Source organism: Oncorhynchus nerka, linkage group LG11 (genome assembly GCF_034236695.1).
Source record: "Oncorhynchus nerka isolate Pitt River linkage group LG11, Oner_Uvic_2.0, whole genome shotgun sequence".
Taxonomy (NCBI): Eukaryota; Metazoa; Chordata; class Actinopteri; order Salmoniformes; family Salmonidae; genus Oncorhynchus; species Oncorhynchus nerka.
In genome coordinates, this window is record NC_088406.1 from 26,187,905 (window position 1) to 26,213,634 (window position 25,730).

Genomic DNA, 25,730 nt, shown 5'->3' on the forward strand with positions numbered 1-25,730 from the left:
TGGGAAAAGTCAAAACTGTACAATACTGTAGTACACAGAAAAAGGATATACACATTTGTATGTAAACAGTACATTTTTGTAACAGAAAATTCACATTTCTTACATGTAAAGTCATATATAGTGAACAGCAAATTAGCCACAAAATGACCACCCCCCCAAAAAAAACCTGCAACAATGAAAAAACCTGCTGTACTGTACCTCCTCACAGTATGTAACACTACAAGTACCTATCTTCTTGGTGGACATCCTGTCACTCTTGTTGGTCTGGCCAGAGATTTTCGTCAACATCACATCTGATGTTTTCCCTTGTGATGCACCGGGGGAAAAGTCTCCTTGCGTGGCTCAACCATCCTCTGCAAAGATCGCCTGTGATGTCCTCAGAAGCAGCATTCATGGCATCTAACAGAGACATCTGATCTTGTGCCCGATAGGCATATACTTTCCACCTCCACGCTGAACAAAACTCTTCTATTGGATTCAGGAATGGGGAGTACGGTGGAAGAACTCCATTGTTATCCTTTCATGCGCAGCAAACCTTTCCCTAACAATGTTGGTTCGATGGAAGCTGACATTATTCCACACAATTACATAATTTGGCAAATCTGGTCTAGCTAAACCTCTTTCGTGTTCTGGTATTAGGTCTCTGTAAAGTGTATTTAGGAAGGCCAGGAGAAGTTGGGTGTGATAGGGCCCAATGTGTGGAATATGTGTGCTCTCACCATTCTCAGAAATGGCAGCACACATTGTAATATTGCCCCCACTTTGGCCTGGTGTGGCAATTGTGGCTCGGTGTCCAATGAGATTGCGGCCACGTCTCCTGCCTTTGGCCAGATTGAACCCAGCTTCGTTCACAAAAACAAGAATGTGGGTCATTTCATGCCCTTCCAGCTCCATTATGCTCTATATAGTAACACAGAAACTAAATATAAAGTTAGTTTTACATAGCCTATTCTACAATCAGACAGTTTATTAAAGTATCATTTTTTTCTGTTCTTATGGGTATCTACAAATTTCAAGAAGTATATACAGGCATCATTGAAGTACAGTAAAACTTTCTGTACAGTATACCATGTGCAACCCAATGGTTTACCTGGACATACTTCACTCTGTCACTGTTCCTTTCAAATGGCATCTTGTAGAGTTGTTTCATAGTCATTTTACTTTTTTCCAAAACGGTCTATAGTGGAAATGCTGACAGAATTGATATTTGCGAAGATATTGTTGTCATTTATGATTGCACTTTAGATCTCTTAGCCTGATGGAATTGTTGACTATGACCATGTTGCAAATTTCTTGTTCTTGCTGATGACTGAATACTGCTGCTCTGTCATCAACATGAGGTTGTTGTGCAGTCCTATATATGACATGTAGAGGTCGTTGTGCAGTCCTATATATGACATGTAGAGCTGCTCTGTCATCAACATGAGGTCGTTGTGCAGTCCTATATATGACATGTAGAGGTCGTTGTGCAGTCCTATATATGACATGTAGAGCTGCTCTGCCACCAGCAAGAGGTCATTGTGCAGTCCTATATATGACATGTAGAGGTCGTTGTGCAGTCCTATATATGACAAGTAGAGCTGCTCTGTCATCAACATGAGGTCGTTGTGCAGTCCTATATATGACATGTAGAGCTGCTCTGTCATCAACATGAGGTCGTTGTGCAGTCCTATATATGACATGTAGAGGTCGTTGTGCAGTCCTATATATGACATGTAGAGCTGCTCTGCCACCAGCAAGAGGTCATTGTGCAGTCCTATATATGACATGTAGAGGTCGTTGTGCAGTCCTATATGACAAGTAGAGCTGCTCTGTCATCAACATGAGGTCGTTGTGCAGTCCTATATATGACATGTAGAGCTGCTCTGTCATCAACATGAGGTCGTTGTGCAGTCCTATATATGACATGTAGAGGTCGTTGTGCAGTCCTATATATGACATGTAGAGCTGCTCTGTCATCAACATGTTGTGCAGTCCTATATATGACATGTACATGCAGTCCTATATATGACATGTAGAGGTCGTTGTGCAGTCCTATATATGACATGTAGAGGTCGTTGTGCAGTCCTATATATGACATGTAGAGGTCGTTGTGCAGTCCTATATATGACATGTAGAGGTCGTTGTGCAGTCCTATATATGACATGTAGAGGTCGTTGTGCAGTCCTATATATGACATGTAGGGGTCGTTGTGCAGTCCTATATATGACATGTAGAGGTCGTTGTGTAGTCCTATATATGACATGTAGAGGTCGTTGTGCAGTCCTATATATGACATGTAGAGGTCGTTGTGCAGTCCTATATATGACATGTAGAGCTGCTCTGTCATCAACATGAGGTCGTTGTGCAGTCCTATATACGACATGTAGAGGTCGTTGTGCAGTCCTATATATGACATGTAGAGCTGCTCTGTCATCAACATGAGGTCGTTGTGCAGTCCTATATATGACATAGTTGTCTTTGCTGTCTTCGTATCCAAGATAATTGTGTAGTTTAGAGTGTGTAGTTTTAGAGTGATTATCTTAATTTACCGAGGTTAGCTAGCCAGCTATTTGTCGTCCTTAACGTAGGAGACACTGCTAGCTAGCCAACAGCTAGCCAACGTCTACCGAATAGAACTCAACAACCCGGTCGCATTCCGCCTCGCTCCACAGGTAGTATCACATTTTCATTTCATTTCATTACAGTACAACGGTTTGATTTGTTTGATCGTAGCTAGCTACATAGCTAGCTACATAGCCGTCTCTGTATCAAAGATAATTGTGTAGTCCAGAGCGATTTTCTAGGTTACCTAGCCAGCTATTGTCGTTCTTTTAACGCAACGTAACGTAATCAACACTGCTAGCTAGCCAGCTAGCCCCCGAATCAACAACGCAGCCACTGCCAGCTAGCCTACAAAGTCAACAACGCAGCCACTGCCAGCTAGCCTACTTCAGCAGTACTGTATCATTTTTAATCATTTTAGTCAATAAGATTCTTGCTACGTAAGCTCAACTTTCTGAACATTCGAGACGTGTAGTCCACTTGTCATTCCAATCTCCTTTGCATTAGCGTAGCCTCTTCTGTAGCCTGTCAACTATGTGTCTGTCTATCCCTGTTCTCTCCTCTCTGCACAGACCATACAAACGCTCCACACCGCGTGGCCGCGGCCAACCTAATCTGGTGGTCCCAGCGCGCACGACCCACGTGGAGTTCCAGGTCTCCGGTAGCCTCTGGAACTGCCGATCTGCGGCCAACAAGGCAGAGTTCATCTCAGCCTATGCCTCCCTCCAGTCCCTCGACTTCTTGGCACTGACGGAAACATGGATCACCACAGATAACACTGCTACTCCTACTGCTCTCTCTTCGTCCGCCCACGTGTTCTCGCACACCCCGAGAGCTTCTGGTCAGCGGGGTGGTGGCACCGGGATCCTCATCTCTCCCAAGTGGTCATTCTCTCTTTCTCCCCTTACCCATCTGTCTATCGCCTCCTTTGAATTCCATGCTGTCACAGTTACCAGCCCTTTCAAGCTTAACATCCTTATCATTTATCGCCCTCCAGGTTCCCTCGGAGAGTTCATCAATGAGCTTGATGCCTTGATAAGCTCCTTTCCTGAGGACGGCTCACCTCTCACAGTTCTGGGCGACTTTAACCTCCCCACGTCTACCTTTGACTCATTCCTCTCTGCCTCCTTCTTTCCACTCCTCTCCTCTTTTGACCTCTCCCTCTCACCTTCCCCCCTACTCACAAGGCAGGCAATACGCTCGACCTCATCTTTACTAGATGCTGTTCTTCCACTAACCTCATTGCAACTCCCCTCCAAGTCTCCGACCACTACCTTGTATCCTTTTCCCTCTCGCTCTCATCCAACACTTCCCACACTGCCCCTACTCGGATGGTATCGCGCCGTCCCAACCTTCGCTCTCTCTCCCCGCTACTCTCTCCTCTTCCATCCTATCATCTCTTCCCTCTGCTCAAACCTTCTCCAACCTATCTCCTGATTCTGCCTCCTCAACCCTCCTCTCCTCCCTTTCTGCATCCTTTGACTCTCTATGTCCCCTATCCTCCAGGCCGGCTCGGTCCTCCCCTCCCGCTCCGTGGCTCGACGACTCATTGCGAGCTCACAGAACAGGGCTCGGGCAGCCGAGCGGAAATGGAGGAAAACTCGCCTCCCCTGCGGACCTGGCATCCTTTCACTCCCTCCTCTCTACATTTTCCTCTTCTGTCGCTACTGCTAAAGCCACTTTCTACCACTCTAAATTCCAAGCATCTGCCTCTAACCCTAGGAAGCTCTTTGCCACCTTCTCCTCCCTCCTGAATCCTCCTCCCCTCCCCCCCCTCCTCCCTCTCTGCAGATGACTTCGTCAACCATTTTGAAAAGAAGGTCGACGACATCCGATCCTCGTTTGCTAAGTCAAACGACACCGCTGGTTCTGCTCACACTGCCCTACCCTGTGCTCTGACCTCTTTCTCCCCTCTCTCTCCAGATGAGATCTCGCGTCTTGTGACGGCCGGCCGCCCAACAACCTGCCCGCTTGACCCTATCCCCTCCTCTCTTCTCCAGACCATTTCCGGAGACCTTCTCCCTTACCTCACCTCGCTCATCAACTCATCCCTGACCGCTGGCTACGTCCCTTCCGTCTTCAAGAGAGCGAGAGTTGCACCCCTTCTGAAAAAACCTACACTCGATCCCTCCGATGTCAACAACTACAGACCAGTATCCCTTCTTTCTTTTCTCTCCAAAACCCTTGAACGTGCCGTCCTTGGCCAGCTCTCCCGCTATCTCTCTCAGAATGACCTTCTTGATCCAAATCAGTCAGGTTTCAAGACTAGTCATTCAACTGAGACTGCTCTTCTCTGTATCACGGAGGCGCTCCGCACTGCTAAAGCTAACTCTCTCTCCTCTGCTCTCATCCTTCTAGACCTATCGGCTGCCTTCGATACTGTGAACCATCAGATCCTCCTCTCCACCCTCTCCGAGTTGGGCATCTCCGGCGCGGCCCACGCTTGGATTGCGTCCTACCTGACAGGTCGCTCCTACCAGGTGGCGTGGCGAGAATCCGTCTCCTCACCACGTGCTCTCACCACTGGTGTCCCCAGGGCTCTGTTCTAGGCCCTCTCCTATTCTCGCTATACACCAAGTCACTTGGCTCTGTCATAACCTCACATGGTCTCTCCTATCATTGCTATGCAGACGACACACAATTAATCTTCTCCTTTCCCCCTTCTGATGACCAGGTGGCGAATCGCATCTCTGCATGTCTGGCAGACATATCAGTGTGGATGACGGATCACCACCTCAAGCTGAACCTCGGCAAGACGGAGCTGCTCTTCCTCCCGGGGAAGGACTGCCCGTTCCATGATCTCGCCATCACGGTTGACAACTCCACTGTGTCCTCCTCCCAGAGCGCTAAGAACCTTGGCGTGATCCTGGACAACACCCTGTCGTTCTCAACTAACATCAAGGCGGTGGCCCGTTCCTGTAGGTTCATGCTCTACAACATCCGCAGAGTACGACCCTGCCTCACACAGGAAGCGGCGCAGGTCCTAATCCAGGCACTTGTCATCTCCCGTCTGGATTACTGCAACTCGCTGTTGGCTGGGCTCCCTGCCTGTGCCATTAAACCCCTACAACTCATCCAGAACGCCGCAGCCCGTCTGGTGTTCAACCTTCCCAAGTTCTCTCACATCACCCCGCTCCTCCGCTCTCTCCACTGGCTTCCAGTTGAAGCTCGCATCCGCTACAAGACCATGGTGCTTGCCTACGGAGCTGTGAGGGGAACGGCACCTCAGTACCTCCAGGCTCTGATCAGGCCCTACACCCAAACAAGGGCACTGCGTTCATCCACCTCTGGCCTGCTCGCCTCCCTACCACTGAGGAAGTACAGTTCCCGCTCAGCCCAGTCAAAACTGTTCGCTGCTCTGGCCCCCCAATGGTGGAACAAACTCCCTCACGACGCCAGGACAGCGGAGTCAATCACCACCTTCCGGAGACACCTGAAACCCCACCTCTTTAAGGAATACCTAGGATAGGATAAAGTAATCCTTCTCACCCCACCCCCCTTAAAAGATTTAGATGCACTATTGTAAAGTGGCTGCTCCACTGGATGTCATAAGGTGAATGCACCAATTTGTAAGTCGCTCTGGATAAGAGCGTCTGCTAAATGACTTAAATGTAAATGTAAATGTATGACATGTAGAGGTCGTTGTGCAGTCCTATATACGACATGTAGAGGTCGTTGTGCAGTCCTATATATGACATGTAGAGGTCATTGTGCAGTCCTATATATGACATGTAGAGGTCGTTGTGCAGTCCTATATATGACATGTAGAGGTCGTTGACATGCAGTGCAGTCCTATATATGACATGTAGAGCTGCTCTTGTGCAGTCCTATATATGACATGTAGAGGTCGTTGTGCAGTCCTATATATGACATGTAGGGGTCGTTGTGCAGTCCTATACATGACATGTGTGCAGTCCTATATATGACATGTAGAGCTGCTCTGTCATCAACATGAGGTCATTGTGCAGTCCTATATATGACATGTAGAGGTGCTCTGTCATCACATGTAGAGTCATTGTGCAGTCCTATATATGACATGTAGAGGTCGTTGTGCAGTCCTATATATGACATGTAGCTCTGTCATCAACATGGTCGTTGTGCAGTCCTATATATGACATGACATGTAGAGCTGATCTGTCATCAACATGAGGTCGTTGTGAGGTCAGTCCCTATATGACATGTAGAGCTGCTCTGTCATCAACATGAGGTGCAGTCCTATATATGACATGTAGAGGTCGTTGTGCAGTCCTATATGACATGTAGAGGCTGTCCTGTCATCATGACATGTAGAGGTCATTATATGTGTAGAGCTGCTCTGTCAGTCCTATATATGACATGTAGAGGTCTGTTCAACATGAGGTCAGTGCAGTCCTATACATGACATCCTATATATGACATGTAGAGCTGCTTCTGTTGTGCAGTCCTATATGACATGTAGAGCTGCTCTGTCATCATTGTGCAGTCCTATATATGACATGTAGAGCTGCTCTGTCATCAACATGAGGTCGTTGTGCAGTCCTATATATGACATGTAGAGGGGTCGTTGTGTGACATGTCCTATATATGACATGACATGTAGAGCTGCTCTGTCATCAACATGAGGTCGTTGACATGCAGTCCTATATGACATGTAGAGCTCTGTCATCAACATGTTGTGCAGTCCTATATATGACATGACTGCTCTGTCATCAACATGTAGAGGTCGTTGTGCAGTCCTATATATGACATGTAGAGGTCTGCTGATCTGTCATCAACATGTCAGTCCTATATATGACATGTAGAGCTGCTCTGACATCAACATGAGGTCGTTGTGCAGTCCTATATATGACATGTAGAGCTGCTCTGTCATCAACATGAGGTGCAGTGCAGTCCTATATATGACATGTAGAGCTGCTTGCCACCAGCATGTAGGTGCTCTGTTGTGCAGTCCTATATATGACATGTAGAGCTGCTCTGCCACCAGTCCTATATATGACATGGAGCTGCTCTGTCATCAACATGAGGTCAGTCCTATATGTAGAGCTGCTCTGTCACATGAGGTCATTGTGAGCTGCTCTGTCATCAACATGACATGGTCGCAGTGACATGTAGAGCTGCTCTGCATCAACATGTCCTGTGCAGTATATGACATGTAGAGCTGCTCTGTCATCAACATGAGGTCACTGTGCAGTCCTATATATGACATGTAGAGCTGCTCTGCCACCAGCATGAGGTCATTTTGCAGTCCTATATATGACATGTAAGATTCACAAAGAGATCATTTTACAGATAGTATATTGTATTCAAATTGTACTGTATTACTGTATATTCCTCATACATATCTTACGGTACATTGTGATTTTCAGACTTGCATTTACCTTTACAATAGTTGCTGTATTGTTGTGAATGAGATGCTGTTTTCCCTACGGAATGTTTGCACTGATGACACTGTGAACCTGTTTACATTAGGCTGTGCTCTCCGACCAGCCTCTTCCATTGTCAGACCATGGTTTATGACATGGTCTACAATTGAGGCTCTGATTTCATCAGGGACTCTTATTCTTTCCCTTTTACCTCTTCCTCTATTAAGTCTTCCCCTAACAACACCATCATGCCTTCTTACACATCTCCTTATTTCTCTTCCACGACCATGTAACTGCTGTTCAGGTTTGTGATGTTCCTCCATGTTCAAAAATTATAGTGATTGTGCTGTGGGTTCAGTGGAACTGACATTATCCCACATAATTACATACTTTGGTAAATCTGGTGTAGCTAAACCTTTTTGGTGTTCTGGTATTAGGTCTCTGTAAAGTGTATTTAGGAAGGCCAGGAGAAGTTGGGTGTTATGCTTCCAAACTTGATTGGTTGATTAGTAAGATTGTGATTCCTATTTCATTACTATTTCACCTGGCAGGTAATTTGCCAATTTAGCAGACATCACAAACATTCCATGTCATAGATATATACATGTATGCCTGACAGATTTTGATAATTTAATGGATAATTTTGCATGTGATGGCTCACGCGATGAAATCATGTTTTTAGAAGTTGTGAAGATTATGACAATTTCACTGAGAATCAACTCATCGGTTTTGATCAGTCATGTGCATGTAGTTATTATGCAAATTGTAGACAATTGTACTTACTCTTTTGCACACGTGCCAAAACACATGCAATTTGCTTAAATGAATAAGAAATTCAAATCTGGTGTGAGCAAGAAACTAATTGTTCAGAGACTTGAACTTGTTGTTTTGGATAAAATAAATGTCATTTGAAAATTGAGCCAAAGCGATTTAGAAAAACTCTAACAACCAAGTGTTGATGCAGGTTTTCTATGAAGTTAGGTGAATCCTGTTGTGCAGGAAAATTCGCAACAATAACAGAGTGATTAAATTAGGATCCTACATCTGTATCTTTCTATCTATATAGCTAGCTAGCTAGCTGTCTATCAATTTGAATGGAGTTGAGAATCGAATAGAAGACACATTTTACATTGTTTGCTGTAACGTATGGAAAATAAAGTTGTATTGTTGTATTGTAGGTGGTCCTGTTAATCATCTCCCTGTCTATCAGCCTGGCCTGTGGGCACCAGATCGCCGGCCTCTCCTCCCCAGGGGTTCGGCCAGTCTGCCACGGCCGCCTGCTACCTGCTGGTCACCCTGGTGGGGGCTTACTTTGGCTGTGGCCGCCTGCTCTCCTTTATCACCCAGGGAAGGGTGGAGGCTCCTGGTACAGGGCTGAGAAGAGGGGCAGGGGGTCAGGGGTCAGGGGTCAGAGCTCCAGAGGACTGTAACGACGTGGTGCCTGTAGGCCTGGTGATGAATCTGCTGTCTGCTAGTGTAATAGCCTGCCCCCTACTGGCTGTGGTTCCTCAACTCGCCCCGGGTCACGTCCCCTGGCTTTGGACGGCTGCTGTATTCCAGCTAGTTGTGTGTGTCCTCTCCTACAGATCCATGGACTCCCTGACCGCCACCTTCTACGGCTTCACCTCCATTCTGCGCTTTGCTGAGGGCTACAGCGCTCTTCTCACAGCCTTCTCCATCCACCCCTCCTCCCCTATCCCCTTTCCCGTTGTCTTCGCTGTTCTATTCTTCATCCTGGCTCTGTTCAGCTGTCAGAAGAGTCTAGCTGAGGGTCTCTACCAGCTGTTCTATGTGGCATATACTATCGCCCTCGCAGCCCAGCCTTCCCTCTCCTTCCAGTCTGGGGCGCAGGGCGTCCAGGCAGCCATCTTTGTTGTGTCAGCCGTGATGTTACTGGTCACCTCCTACAACAACGTCTCGGCCAAAAGGATTCCTACGGGGAGGGCGTGTTCAAGGCCCTGGTGACACGTGTCAGCAGCCTGACTCTCCGTCCCCACGACAGACACAGCCAAGCTCCCTACCTGGGCTACTCCAGGTATGCTGACGCAGAGGTGTTAGGTCACGCCTGCTCTGTCCTCGCTGTCTTCTCCATCACGGCGTCCATGGGGGACCGGGCCCCTCTGGGCGTGCTGGTCCTGCCCTGGGCTGTCGTGGCAGGCGGCGTCCTCCAGCTGCTGGTCGGCTCCGTGGCCTTCTCCCGTGGTAAGACCTTAAAACTTCTTAGGGCTGCAATCCCGTTAAAGGGATCGATATGACAACAGCCAGTGAAAGTGCAGAGCGCCAAATTCAAAACAACAGAAATCTCATAATTAAAACATACATGTCTCTTATATCGTTTTAAAGGTAATCTTGTTGTTAACCTTCCTCGACAACATTCCGCTGAAATTCAAAAATATTTTTTTGAAATATGTAACTTTCACACATTAACAAGTCCAATACAGCAAATGAAAGATAAACATCTTGTTAATCTACCCATCGTGTCCGATTTCAAAAATGCTTTACAGCTAAAGCACAACATATGATTATGTTAGGTCATAGCCAATTCGAAAAAACACAGATATTTTTCCAGCCAAAGATAGGAGTCACAAAAAGCAGAAATATAGATACAATTAATCACTAACCTTTGATGATCTTCATCAGATGACATTCATAGGACATCATGTTACACAATACATGTATGTTTTGTTTGATAATATGCATATTTATATCCAAAAATCTCAGTTTATGTGATTTTGTTGGCTCAGTTGGCGCCTTACGTGGAGTAACGTTTTGATTCCAAAACATCCTGTGATTTTGCAGAAATACTCATAATAAACATTGATAAAAGATACAAGTGTTTTTCACAGAATTAAAGATAGACTTCCCCTTAATGCAACCGCTGTGTCAGATTTCAAAAAAGCTTTACGGAAAAAGCATAATCTGTGAACGGCGCTCAGAACTCAAACAGCCAGAGGAATATCCGCCATTTTGGAATCAACAAAGTTAGAAACAACACCATAAATATTAACTTACCTTTGATGATCTTCATCAGAAGGCACTCCCAGGAATCCCAGTTCGACAATAAATGAAGGATTTGTTCCATAAAGTTCCATCATTTATGTCCAAATAGCCACTTGTTGTTAGCGTGTTCAGCCCAGTAATCCATCTTCATGAGGCGCAGGCACTTCATCCAGACAAAAACTTGAAAAGTTCTGTTACAGTCCTTTAGAAACATGTCAAACGATGTATGGAATCAATCTTTAGGATGTTTTTAACATAAAACATCAATAATGTTCCAACCGGAGAATTACTTTGTCTTCAGAAAAGCACTGGAACGAGAGGTAACTCTGTCGGGAGCGCGCGTCATGAGACCAAGGCTCTCTGCCAAATCACTGACTCAAAGAGCTCTTATGAGCCCCTCCTTTATAGTAGAATCCTCAAACCAGTTTCTAAAGACGGTTGACATCTAGTGGAAGACGTAGGAAGTGCAACTTTATCCATATCTCAATGTGTATTCGGTAGGCCAAGCTTTGCAAAACTACAAACCTCAGATGTCCCACTTCCTGGTTGGATTTTTCTCAGGTTTTCGCCTGCCATATGAGTTCTATTATACTCACAGATATCATTCAAACAGTTTTAGAAACTTCAGAGTGTTTTCTATCCAATACTGATAATAATATGCATATATTAGCATCTGGGACAGAGTAGGGGGCAGTTCACTCTGGGCATCCAAAAGTGAAAATGCTGCCCCCTATCCCAAAAAGGTTAATCCCACCACAGTGTCCGATTTCAAATAGGCTTTACAGCGAAAGCACCACAAACGACTATGTTAGGTCACCACCAACTCACAGAAAAACCCAGCATTTTTTCCAGCCAAAGAGAGGAGTCACAAAAAGCACAAATAGAGATTAAATTAATCACTAACCTTTGATGATCTTCATCAGATGACACTCATAGGACTTCATGTTATACAATACATGTATGTTTTGTTTAATAAAGTTCATATTTATATAAAAAACTCTCAGTATACATTGGCGCGTTACGTTCACTAGTTCCAAAAACATCCGGTGATATTGCAGAGAGCCACATCATTTTACAGAAATACTCATTATAAATATGAATGAAAATACAATTGTTAGACATGGAAATATAGATATACCTCTCCTTAATGCAACCGCTGTGTCAGATTTCAAAAAACCTTTATGGAAAAATCAAACCATGCAATAATCTGAGAACGGCACTCAGAATTTTTTTTTTATCCGCCATGTTGGAGTCAACAGAAATCAGAAATAACATTATAAATATTCCCTTACCTTTGATCTTCATCAGAATGCACTCCCAGGAATCCTAGTTCCACAATAAATGTTCGTTTTGTTTGATAATGTCCATTATTTATGTCCAAGTAGTTACTTTTGTTAGGGCGTTTAGTCCACAAATCCAAACACTCGTGCAGGTCCAGCCAAACGTCGGACGAAAACTTCAAAAAGTTATATTACAGGTCAAAGAAACTTGTCAAACCAAGTATAGAATCAATCTTTAGGATGTTTTTATCATAAATCTTCAATAACGTTCCAACCGGAGAATTCCATTGTCTGTAGAAAAGCCATGGAACGCAGGTCGCTATCATGTGAAATGCGTGTGACCAGGACCTGGCTCTCTGCCAGACCACTGACTCAAAGAGCTCTCATCCGGCCCCACATCTCAGTAGAAGCCTCATTCAAGTTTCTAAAGACGGTTAACATCTAGTGGAAGCCTTAGGAAGTGCAACATAACCAATATCCCACTTTGTATTCAATAGGGGCTGGGTTAGAAATCGACCAACGTTAGATTTCCCACTTCCTGTTTGGATTTCTTCTCAGGTTTTTGTTATACTCCCAGACATCATTCAAACAGTTTTAGAAACTTCAGAGTGTATTCTATCCAATACTAATAATAATATGCATATATTAGCAACTGGGACTGAGGAGCAGGCCATTTACTCTGGGCACCTCTGGGCACCTTTCACCTCTGGGCACCTTTTTACTCCAGCAGCATACCACCCTGCATACCACTGCTGGCTTGCTTCTGAAGCTAAGCAGGGTTGGTCCTGGTCAGTTTCTGGATGGGAGACCAGATGCTGCTGGAAGTGGTGTTGGAGGGCCAGTAGGAGGCACATTTTTCCTCTGGTCTAAAAAAATATCCCAATGCCCCAGGGCAATGATTGGGGACACTGCCCTGTGTAGAGTGCCGTCTTTCGGATGGGACGTTAAACGGGTGTCCTGACTCTCTGAGACATGCCACAAGAGGTCTCTTCACGGTCCCCAAGTCCAGAATAGACTATGGGAGGCACACAGTACTACATAGAGCCATGACTACATGGAACTCTATTTCACATCAAGTAACTGACGCCAAACAGTAAAATTACATTTAAAAAACAGATAAAAAAACACCTTATGGAACAGAGAGGACTGTGAAGTAACGCAAACATTGGCACAGACACATGCATACTGTACACACACACGCGCTATATGTAACAGTACACCTTCCGTCCCTCTCCTCGCCCCTTCCTGGGTTCGAACCAGGGACCCTCTGCACACATCGACAACAGCTACCCTCGAAGCATCATTATCCATCGCTCCACAAAAGCGGCCCTTGCAGAGCAAAGGGAACAACTACTTCAAGGTCTCAGAGCGAGTGACGTCACCGATTGAAACGCTATTAGTGCGCACCCCGCTAACTAGCTAGCCATTTCACATCAGTTACATATACATAAACATGGATTTAGTACTGTAGATATGTGGTAGTGGTGGAGTAGGGGCCTGAGGGCACACAGTGTGTTGTGAAATCTGTGAATGTATTGTAATGTTTTAAAATGGTATAAACTGCCTTAATTTTGCTGGACCCCAGGAAAGCAGCAGCTAATGGGGATCCATAACAAATACAAATACAAATGTGTACATTTCCGGTAGGTAAGACCCTTGAGAGCATGGCGTTTGTCCTGTATGGTGTCATGTGGTCTGTCTGGGGGCTGACGCGGTACGGCGGGCTCTACGGGGACACACGGGGATTCAACCTGGCTGTGGGCATCATCAGCTTCCTGTTGTTCAACAGTCTGGTGACGGTAGGAGCGCTGTTCCTGAGCGTAGCCTGGGTTGTCTATGCCGCGACCTTTCAGCTCATTATCATCTCCTTCCTCCTGGACGCCATGGGAGCACTTCCTTATGGGTATGACATCGGGGTGTCGATCGTGTTTGGCCTGATGTCATTCTACTGTTTCCTGTCTGGTCTGGTCAGCCTGACCTTCCTGACACCCCAGTTGCCCCTGGGACGGGCGTTAGTCAGGCTGAGTGGGACGGGAGGAGGAGGGAAGGAAATCTGTCTTCATGTCCCTGCACGCAAGTCCACGGCCGTCCATCAGATAGCAGGTGAAACATAAGGGGGTACCTATCCTGGGCTCAGTCCCAAAAGGCACCCTTTTCTCTATCTTATTTAAAGTAGTGCTTTATGTTATAGGGCATAAGGTGCAATTTGAGACAAAGAACTGGTCACCAACTCTGCTATTGGTGAAATACTGTGGGTGCAGGGTTTTGCTTCATTCCAGTACTAACACACCTGATTCAATGTCCTGGTGAGCAGAATGCAGGGTCTCAGTGCTGGACTGAAACAGCAAATCTGCATACCCAGTAGCTCTTCAGAACCATGACAATCATTGGTCTAGTCTAATGCATCATTCTCATGAAAACACTATGAATAACAGGCTGTGTGTGTATATTTGTGTGTGTGTGTGTTGAGGCTGACAGGATCACTTCATTGCAAGTTCTTTAGGTCTTTAGTTAGTTGGGTTATTGATGTGTCTCAACCCAACTCTCACTATCCCTCTGTGTCTCCAGAGATCATGAAGAGTGGAGGTATATGTGGGATGCCCACTGACACGGTCTATGTACTGGTGGCAGCTTGTAACAGACCGGACGCTGTGGAAAAGGCCTACAAGTGAGTTTCAATTACACTGCATACTAGGTCGTTATACGTACATTGTAAAATATCATTTCATTAGATTAAATGAATAAACTTAGTACTCACAATGCTTCTATTTTAGTTGTCTCAACAACTCCTCTGTCACGACCAAGACAGTTCAAACAGATCAAGGACCAGGCTATCATACTGCATTTAAACTAACTATTCTCCATGTCTCTCCCTGTGTGCTGAAGGTGTAAGCAGCATGTTGTGGATGACCCTCAACTACTTTTCTCCTTGCCCCCCTTCTGACACCCAGGTGGCGACACGCATCTCTGTGTGCCTATCAGATATCTCAACTTGCATGTCGCCCCACTACCTCAAGCTCAACCTTGACAAGACGGACCTGCTCTTCCTCCCTGGGAAGTCCTGCCCGCTCAAAGACCTCTCCATCACGATTGACAACTCCACAGTGTCGCCCTCCCAGAGTGCAAAGAACCTTGGCGTGACCCTGGACAACACCCTGGCGTGACCCTGGACAACACCCTGTCGTTCTCTGCAAACATCAACATATTGACCCGCTCCTGCAGGTTCACGCTCTACAACATCCGTAGAATACGACCCTACCTTACACAGGAAGTGGCGCAGGTCCTAATCCAGGCACTTGTCCTCTCCCGTCTGGACTACTGCAACTCGCTTTTGACTGAGCTCCCCACTTGTGCCATCAAACCCCTGCAATTTATCCAGAACACTGCAGCCTGCCTGGTTTTCAACCTTCCCAAGTTCTCTCATGACACCCCGCTCCTCCACACACTCCACTGGCTTCCAGTTGAAGCTTGCATCCTCTACAAGACCATTGTGTTTACCTACGGAACAGCAAGAGGAAAGGCCCCTCCCTACCTTCACGCTATGCTGAAACCCTACACCCCAACCTGAGCACTCCGTTCTGCCACCTCAGGTCTGTTGGCCCTCCCACCACCCAGCTCCCACTCAGCCCAGGCCAAGCTCTTCTCTGTCCTCCCCCCAAAACGCCCATCTTCCGAAAACATCTGAAATCCTACCTCTTCAAACAGTATCTTAGATAATCCTCCTCCCCACCTCAACCACTTAACCAGCACTTGCACTTGGGCTCATTGATTTGAAAAAGAAATGCTGTGCTCTTGGAAGGGCATGCTTTGAGCACTACTGAAAATGTTATTTACATGTGAAAAATGAATACCATATTAGATTTTTTTTTAACACATTTTTATTTAACCTTTATTTAACTAGGCAAGTCAGTATATACTGAATTTGCTATAGGCCTATTGTTTACCTTTTTGTTGGTGACACTTTGATAACTTGGTCACATGCAACTGTTTAAAGGACAAATGATCCACAGATGAAACAATAACAATATGAACACCCAGCCTCTGTTTTGGTAAAAAGCAGAGGGATGGGCCTGGAGAAATGTAACCACTCTCAGATTAATAGACAGCTATGACTTCAAGGACTGACCATCCATGATATCAAATTATTGTTTTATGAGGCTATACAGGGTTTGTTTATGTTTACAATGTTTACAAACATTGGAGATATATTATAGGAGTGTGACAGTTGAGCTAAGCTCAAGAGTTATAAGTTATATTATTTAAGAATCAATGGATATACAGTACAAGTCAAAAGTTTGGACACACCTACTCATTCCAGGGTTTTTCGTAATTTTTACTATGAAATAACACATTTGGAATCATGTAGTAACCAAAAAAGTGCTAAAACAATCCCAAAAAGTTTTATTTTTGAGATTTTTCAAAGTAGCCACTCTTTGCCTTGATGACAGCTTTGCACACTCTTGGCATTCTCATGCTTCATGCTGGGAAAAGGCCTTAACCAACAATGCAGTTCAAGAAATAGAGTTAATAAAATATTTATGTAATAAACTGAAGTAAAAAATAATCAAATCAATCAAACAAAAAGTAACACAGGAAGTGTACATAACAATAACGTGGCCATAGACAGGGGGTACCGGTACCAGGTCAATGTGCGGAGTACAGGTTAGTTGAGGTCATTTGTAAAGTGACTATGTATAGATAATAAACACACGTGTAGCAGCAGTGTAAAAGCAAAAGGGGGAGGGGGGATCAATGTAAATAGTCCGGATGGCCATTTGATCATGGCTTGGGGGTAGAAGCTGTTAAGGAGCCTCTTGGTACCGCTTGCTGTGCGGTAGCAGAGAGAACAGTCTATGACGTGGGTGACTGGAGTCTTTGACAATTTTTGGGCTTTCCTCTGACACTGCCTAGTCTATAGGTCTTGGATGTCAGGAAACTTGGCCCCAGTTAGGTACTGGGCCGTCCAAAAAGAATGTAGCAACAACAGATTGTCCCTTTAAGTCTATCAAAAGTGTGCGAGCTTGAGCATGTGTCCATTAGGACTATGGATTTTTTTTTTCATCAGCATGAATTAGATTGAGCAATAAAAGCCCTACTTTTATTCCGTAGGCTGGGATCCGCGCTATGCAGCTGTTGCAAGAACACATTTTTCACTGGCTGTCCACTGGTTTCAAAAACAATGACTGATAGGCAGCTTAACCTTCTTGAATTCAACCATTATTGGGTTCAAATATACATTCAGATTTGTGAACAGCCGTCCACAACAACCACAATCCGTAAAATGCAAATAGCTAAATGAGAGCAGCAGTGTGATTCACATCAATGTGCTATGTAGATATCAATAATAAGTGATATCCGTATCACTGTAGACTACAACACTGCTGTCATCTTCACCTCCAAGCGTTTATTCAAGTTGGATGTTCTTTGGATGCCGACAGCAGTCGCACCATTGGAAGACATAGCTTGGACTGTAGCCTACAAAAGCCTATTCCTGCTCTTTTCCTGCGATCCATCAAACACATTCGGTGTGTCATCATAGTGGTCTCTGACTTGTGGTTAGACTCACTCAGGTGGAACAAATTTAACCTTGCGCCTTTTTTCAATGCTGATTTGAATGTCATTGAGAAAACAAAAATGTCAAAGATTTTTTTCGGCAAACATCCTTTCTGAATTTAAAAGTAATCCTCAAAGTGATAATTTCATTTATCAAAAGTATCTGTAATCTGAATACAATATATTTTGCTGGTAATGTAATGGATTACAGTAACTGTTTTTTTGTTGTAATCCCTTACATGTAACGGATTATATGTAAACCGTTACTCCCCAACCCTGTTAATAACTTATTCTACTCGTCTCTAACTGTGTGCTGCAGGTGTAAGCAGCATGTTAATAACATATTATACTTGTCTCTCCCTGTGCAGGTGTAAACAGCAGGCTCAGGACCGGCCCATGTCTCTGTGGGTGTCCTCTATTAACCAGTTAGAACCGGTCAGATCCCTGCTGTCTGCCCTGCTCTGGGACTTCATGAGCGCAGCTTGGCCCTCCTCTATCAGCATGGTCATAGCCAGGGGTGGGTTATTAACACTGTGTGTGTGTGTGTGTGTGTGTGTGTGTGTGTGTGTGTGTGTGTGTGTGTGTGTGTGTGTGTGTGTAGTGTCGTGTAGTGTATGTTAGTTATTATGATGAGTATGTCCTGTCTTCCCTCACCAGGTCCTTGGATGGAGATGTTTGGTCTGGGGGAATCAGCTAAACACATCGGAACCCCTCAGAGCATTGCTATCAGGAACCCAAACTGTGCTGTAGCTACTCATCTTATCAACCTGGTATGAACCCTAACCATGACTTCTATCCCTAACCCCTGACCTCTAACCCTGACCCTGATTGTGCTGTAGCAACACACCTCATTAACCTTGTACGATCACGGATTAATTACAAAAGATACAAAATATAGTACATAGATAATACATGAAATGTATTTTTATTTTTTATTGAACCTTTATTTTATATAGGCAAGTCAATTAAGAACAAATTATTATTTACAATGACGGCCTACCCCGGCCATACCCGGACAACGCTGGGCCAATTGTGCGCCGCCCTATGGGACTCCCAATCACGGCCGGATGTGATGCAGGCTGGAAACGAACCAGGGACTGCAGTGATGCCTCTTGGACTGAGATGCAGTGGCTTAGACCTCTGCACCACTCGGGAGCCGCTACATACATTATACAGTATCTAAATGGATGCTTGCCATTGTTGCCAGATAATATTATGTTCTGTTCTGTAGGTGGGTCCCATTGCTGTGACGTCAGCCAACCCCACAGGAGAAGCAGACACCACACACCACAACCAGGTGTATGCCAAGCTGGGAGACAAGGTGAAATAGGCACACAGACATATCATAGTTCAATTGAGTCAAAACTACAATTGGAAATGTAAAAAAAGATTGTGATTTACTCACTCACTCACTGTCCGTCTGTCCGTCTGTCCGTCTAGGTGGATGGTGTGTTGTGTGACGGCCCGTCCCCAGAGAACATCGCCTCCACTGTGGTTGACTGCACCAAGATAGACAGCGGCCATATTGGATTCTTCCGAGTAGGCCTCATTCCCAAGTCTCAGGTAAAAACAAGGCGGCTAAAATGACAAGAACCTCAAAACTGACACCAACCTGAAGCACCGACCGTTAACATGACATGACAGTAACACCACCTCATGTCCTGTATGTAATGGTTGTTGTGGTGTGTATGTGTGAGTGTGTGTGTGTGTATGGGCGTGCATGCTGGGCCGGCTCTTGGTTGGGGGCCCCCGCCAAACCCTCGAGTGCAAAACATTTTAGTGGGCCCCCCTTTATTGTCGGGGGAGAGAAGTTAATTTCCTGCAATTCTACACATTTTGCCATTGGGCGAAGAGAAAATGTTGCAGTTATAAAACAAGTTTTCTGCAATTCTACACATTTTGCCATGGGGCGAAGATACAAATTTGAAGTTTTACAGCTATTTTCCTGCAATTGTACACATTTTGCCATGACTTACGCCATGTTAATATGAAATCTGAGTTAGAGTGACTAACACAATCAATGGGGGCCCTCCGGAGGTCAGGGCCCCTGGGAACATGCACTTTGTGCTCGGTCTGTAATTGGGACATGATTACTACAAGTTTAGATAGTTGGCTAGACTAACTTACCAATCTAAACATTGTTTGCTGACATGTATTAATTGAGTGACTGTCAGTGACTGACATAACAAGAGGAAAACTGCTGATGAACAAACAAATTTCGAAATTGCACCTTGTTTTCGACTATTCTAAATTGAGACCCCCTTTTTTTTTAGGGGGGGTCGTGTTCTGCCTGTGTCGCTTATGTGTGTGTCTGTCTGTATAATGTCTGTAATGTTGTGTGTGTCTGTCTGTATAATGTCTGTAATAGCCTGTGTGTGTGTCTCTGCCAGGTGCTCCAGATCTTTGAGGAGGTCCAGAAGAGGCATTCTCACGGTCAGATTAACCCAGGGTTTGAAGCAGACCTCACAGAGCCTGACCCTAACCCTAACCTCACAGACCCTCAGAGGAACACAGAAGAAGACAACACAGAGTCTACAGAGTCCTCAACTGTTCCACCACTTACCCAGTCTCCTGCCAACATGGACACCTCTACACTAGCAACATAACCATGAGACTGCCCAAGCTACAACTTGTCTGGCTAACACATACTGTAACTCTCAAAATCCTCCAGACTTCATAGTCTGGAAAGGTTCTTTTGATGTTGTTGGCACGATGTGTTGATAATGAAGGGGATGTGCCCTCAGACTTCAAGGCAGCAGCCTATGCTGGTTGGATATCCCATTTTTGAAATTGAATAAATCATGATCTATGTTTTACTTAAGCACCGCCTCACGAAACCACACTGTCATGTGTCGCTCATCTGCTTCCTGTTTACATACAGTAGCTACAGCAGGGGAGCAGGCACGGGTGGGCCTGAGTGGACTAAGACTAAGCTCTCTACTTGTCAGTGTTCCAAATGGAACATTATTTGTATTTTTCCTAAAGATGCAAACACCGTCAGATAGAATTGATAGCAGTCAGTGCACTGGGTTAGTCAGATTTGATGAAATATAACGAATGATGTCTATAAACCCTGGATTGCTGATGCTACAGTATGTATTGGCCATTGAGAGGCTTTGAAGCCACCGGTTGGTCATATTGGCACTCCCCAGTAGGAGCAGTCCTCCATAGGAATTCATAGAATTCTACACTATTTATATTAAATGTTTCAAGGACATTTTTGTTGTAGTTGGGACAGTAATATTAGTTTTCTCAAAAAAATCATTCTTATTTGTATATATGTGAGATTTTTTTCTGTTTTATTTTTAGCTCACATAATATAATTTAAAAGTATGCATGAATGTGTCTGTAATAGAATAAATGTGACTAAAACTAATGTAGACATTAATAAATGCATTTCTATAACTTCCAAAATATTTTTTTTACAATGGTGGGGAGTGCCAAGATGGAGGCACAGTGGCTTCAACACAGCGCCCTCAATTAGTCATCTAGTGTATATGTAACTCATTGAACAGAACAGATTACCTGGAAGTGGAACTGACCCTGTATATACAGTAGCTTCCTTCTTTCTCGTGCTCTTCTTATTTCTTGTTTTTTATGTCTTGTGTGTTTTTGTTCCACTTTATGTTATTTTTAGTGCTGCGTTGATATTGATGACTGTATTGTTGGGTTTGGAGTTTGCAAGAAAGGCATTTCACTGTACTTGTGCACATTACATTGAACGTTTAAACTTGAAACTTGAATGACAGTCACTCTCGCAGGATGGTTTTCAAAAATAGCTAACTGAAAGCCACACTCCCAATAAGCCACAAATATGACCTTATTGAGGCACATGTCACTGTGCTTCTATGGCTATATGCACCATGCCACTGCGTATTTAATTTGTTAACTTTGCAAACAAGACAGCTCATAATCCAGTGCCTTTATAACAGTCAATACACCTATAGCGCATTCTGAAGATATTCAGTCCTCTTCCCATTTTCCACATTTTGTTCCATTACATCCTTATTCTAAACCCCAAAAAATCTCATCAATCTAAACACATTCAATCTCAATGTCTAAAAACAGGTTTTTAGATATTTTAGAAAATGTATACAAATAATAACAGACAAAATACCTTATTTACAAAAGTATTCAGACCCTTTGCTATGAGACTCAAAACTGAGTTCAGATGCATCGTGTTTCTATTGGTCATCCTTAAGATGTTTCTACAACTTGATTGGAGTCCACCTGTGGTAAATTCAATTGATTGGACATGATTTGGAAAGGCACACACCTATCTGAAGAAGGTCCCACAGTTGACAATGCATGTTATTTCTTGTATGCCTGTATGCGATCTGAAATAATAAAAATAAAGTTGGTCACAAAAATAAATGATCAAATATATTAAAGCACATTTGACTGCTATGATAGTTTTTGCATAAGCAAATGTTATTGTTTCCCATAGTTTAATCCAATAAAGTACTTTCTGTAGTGTCTTTTAATGTGCCTCTTTCAGTTTGCAGTTATATTACTTTATTTACTCAATATCTTACAGGTCTATCATTCAAACAAACACTTCTTACTCATTATGTTTATACAAATACACAACCTTCAATCAATCATTCACTGGTGTGTCATCCCAATATATTCCATTCAATTCTAGGTCATTGTACATACCATTTGTAGGTCATATGGCAGGATTTCCCAAACTAGGGGTCGCGACGATGGCGCCGGAGGAAGGGGCTGCCATCTTATTGGCTCTTGACCGCCCATGCTATTTCGTTTGTTTTTTCGTGTGGTTCGTAAGTTGTTTTGTACATAATGTTGCTGCTACCGTCTCTTATGACAGAAAAGAGCTTCTGAACATCAGAACTGCGATTGCTCACATCAAACAGGACAAAGAGTTCTTCTTTAATGAGTCGGATGGGAGGGACATACTACTACAGACACCCGACCAGGTCCAGATCCCCCAAGATTCGCTGGAGAAGGTAACTATGAGGTTTCTTGGAAAAAGATCAGGGTGATTTGCGAGGATCAGGCAACGAGTGGCTAATCTTCCCTTGCCTTCCGTCCTGCTAGCTAATGTTAAATCGCTGGAAAATAAATGGGACGAGCTGAAAGCACGTATATACTACCAACGGGACATGAAAACTGTAATATCTTATGTTTCATCGAGTCGTGGCTGAACGACGACATTAAGAACATACAGCTGATGGGTTATACACTCCATCGGCAGGACAGAACAGCAGTCTCTGGTAAGACGGGAGCCTATACATATGTATGAACAACAGCTGGTGCACAATATCTAAGGAAGTCTCAAGGTTTTGCTCGCCTGAGGTAGAGAATTGATAAGCTGCAAACCACACTATCTACCTAGAGAGTTTACATGTATTTTTCGTAGCTGTCTATATACCACCACAGACCGATGCTGGCACTAAAACCGCACTCAATGAGCTGTATTCCGCCATAAGCAAACAGGAAAACTCTCATCCAGAGGCGCTCCTAGTGGCCCGGGACTTTAATGCAGGGAAACTTAAATCAGTCTAATTTCTATCAGTATGTTAAATGTGCAACCAGACGAAAACAAATTCTAGACCACCTTTACTCCACACACAGAGACGAGTACAAAGCTCTCCCTCGCCCTCTATTTGGCAAATCTGACAATAATTCTATCCTCCTGATTCCTGCTTACAAGCTAAAATTAAAGCAGGAAGCACCAGTTACTCAGTCTATAAAAAAGTGGTCACATAAAGCAGATGCTAAACTATAGGACTTTTTTGCTAGCACATACTGGAATATGTTCCGGGATTCTTCCGATGGCATTGAGGAGTACACCACATCAGTCACTGGCTTTATCAATATCGAGGACGGCATCGAGGATGTCGTCCCCACAGTGACTGTACGTACATACCCGAACCAGAAGCCATGGATTACAGGCAACATTCGTGCAGAGCTAAAGGGTAGAGCTGCCGCTTTCAAGGAGCTCTAACCCGGAAGCTTATAAGAAATTACAGTGTGATCACGCTCTCCGCAGCCGATGTGAGTAAGACCTTTAAACAGGTCAACACTCACAAGGATGTAGGGCCAGACGGATTATCAGGACGTGTACTCCGCGCTTTCTCCAACCAACTGGCAAGTGTCTTCACTGACATTTTCAACCTCTCCCTGTATGAGTCTGTAATACCAACGTATTGCAAGCAGACCACCATAGTCCTTGTGCCCCAAAACACTAACGTAATCTGCCTAAATGACTACTGAGCCATGAAATGTAGCCATGAAATGCTTTGAAAGGCTGGTCATGGCTCACATCAACAACATTATCCCAGAAACCCTAGACTCACTTCAATTTGAATACCGCACCAACAGATCCACAGATGATGCAACCTCTATTGCACTCCACACTGCCCTTTCACACCTGGACTAAAGGAATACCTATGTGAGAATACTATTCATTGACTACAGCTCAGCGTTCAACACATAGTACCTTCAAAGCTCATCACTAAGCTAAGGACCCTGGGACTAAACACCTCCCTCTGCAACTGGATCCCTCACTTCCTGACAGGCCACCCCCAGGTGGTAAGGGTTGGTAACAACACTTCCGCCACATTGATTCTCAACACGGGGGCCCCTCAGGGGTGCTTGCAGAGCCCCCTCCTGCACTCCCTGTTCACTCATGACTGCATGGCCAGGCACGATTCCAACACCATCATTAAGTTTGCTGATGACATACCGACAACGATGAGACAGCCGATAGGGAGGAGGTCAGAGACCTGAACCTCAACAACCTCTCCCTCAACGTGATCAAGACAAAGGAGATGATTGTGGACTACAGGAAAAGGAGGACCGAGCACGCCCCCATTCTCATAGACGGGGCTGTAGTGGAGAAGGTTGAGAGCTTCGAGTTCCACAACATCAACAAACTAACATGGTCCAAACACACCAAGACAGCTGTGAAGAGAGCACGACAAAACCTATTCCCCCTCATGAGACTGAAAGGATTTGGCATGAGTCCTCAGATCCTCAAAAGGTTTTACAGCTGCACCATCGAGAGCATCCTGACGGTTTGCATCACTGCCTGGTATGGCAACTGCTCGGCCTCTGACTGCAAGGCACTGCAGGGGGTAGTGAGTATGGCCCAGTACAACACTGGGGCCAAGCCTCCTGCCATCCAGGTCCTCTATACCAGGCAGTTTCAAAGGAAGGCCCTCAAAATTGTCAAAGACTCCAGCTACCGCACGACAAGCGGTACTGGCGCACAAGTCTAGGTCCAAGAGGCTCAAAAAAATAGCTTCTACCCCAAAGCCATAGGACTCCTGAACAGCTAATCAAATGGCTTCCCAGACTATTTGCATTGCCCCCCACCCCCTCTTGAACGCTGCTGCTACTCTCTGTTATTATCTATGCATAGTCACTTTAATAACTCTACCTACATGTACATATTACCTCAATTACATCGACACTGGTGCCCCACACATTGACATTGACTCTGTACCAGTACCCCCTGTATATGGCCCAGCTATTGTTATTTACTGCTGCTATTTAATTATTTGTTATTCTTATCTCTTGTTTTTTAGGTGGGGCATTTCCTTAAAACTACATTGTTGGTTAAGGTCTTGTAAGTAAGCATTTCACTGTAAGGTGACACCTGTTGTATTCGGCACATGTGACAAATACATTTAGATTTGATTCGATTTTTTTGACCCCATGTGGGGTCACCTGATTTGATAATGGGTTTGCGAGAGAAATGGAAATAAAATAAATAAAATCGAGCCTGATTCATAGAATGTCAGTAACATCGGGTAGAATGGGGGGGAAAGTAAATGACCAATGATGATGTTCTTTTCTACACAGAAGATCATGCAAAATGATTGCCTGGTGATTTTCTGAACTTCCCAATATCATTCTGATGCATTTCTGAACCACTTCTTTCTGATTGATATACTGTCAAATGTACTGTCAGAGTCGAAGTCAGACTGATTTGTAGTAGACCGTCATACCCCAAATTTAAAAAACGAAATATTGATGATGT

The 25,730-nt window shown here is 44.5% G+C and overlaps 1 pseudogene; it reads left to right on the top strand.

The window, feature by feature from the left end:
* Positions 1-705: 705 nt before the first annotated feature.
* Positions 706-22,203, top strand: LOC115119986 (uncharacterized; annotated as a pseudogene).
* Positions 22,204-25,730: the final 3,527 nt, after the last annotated feature.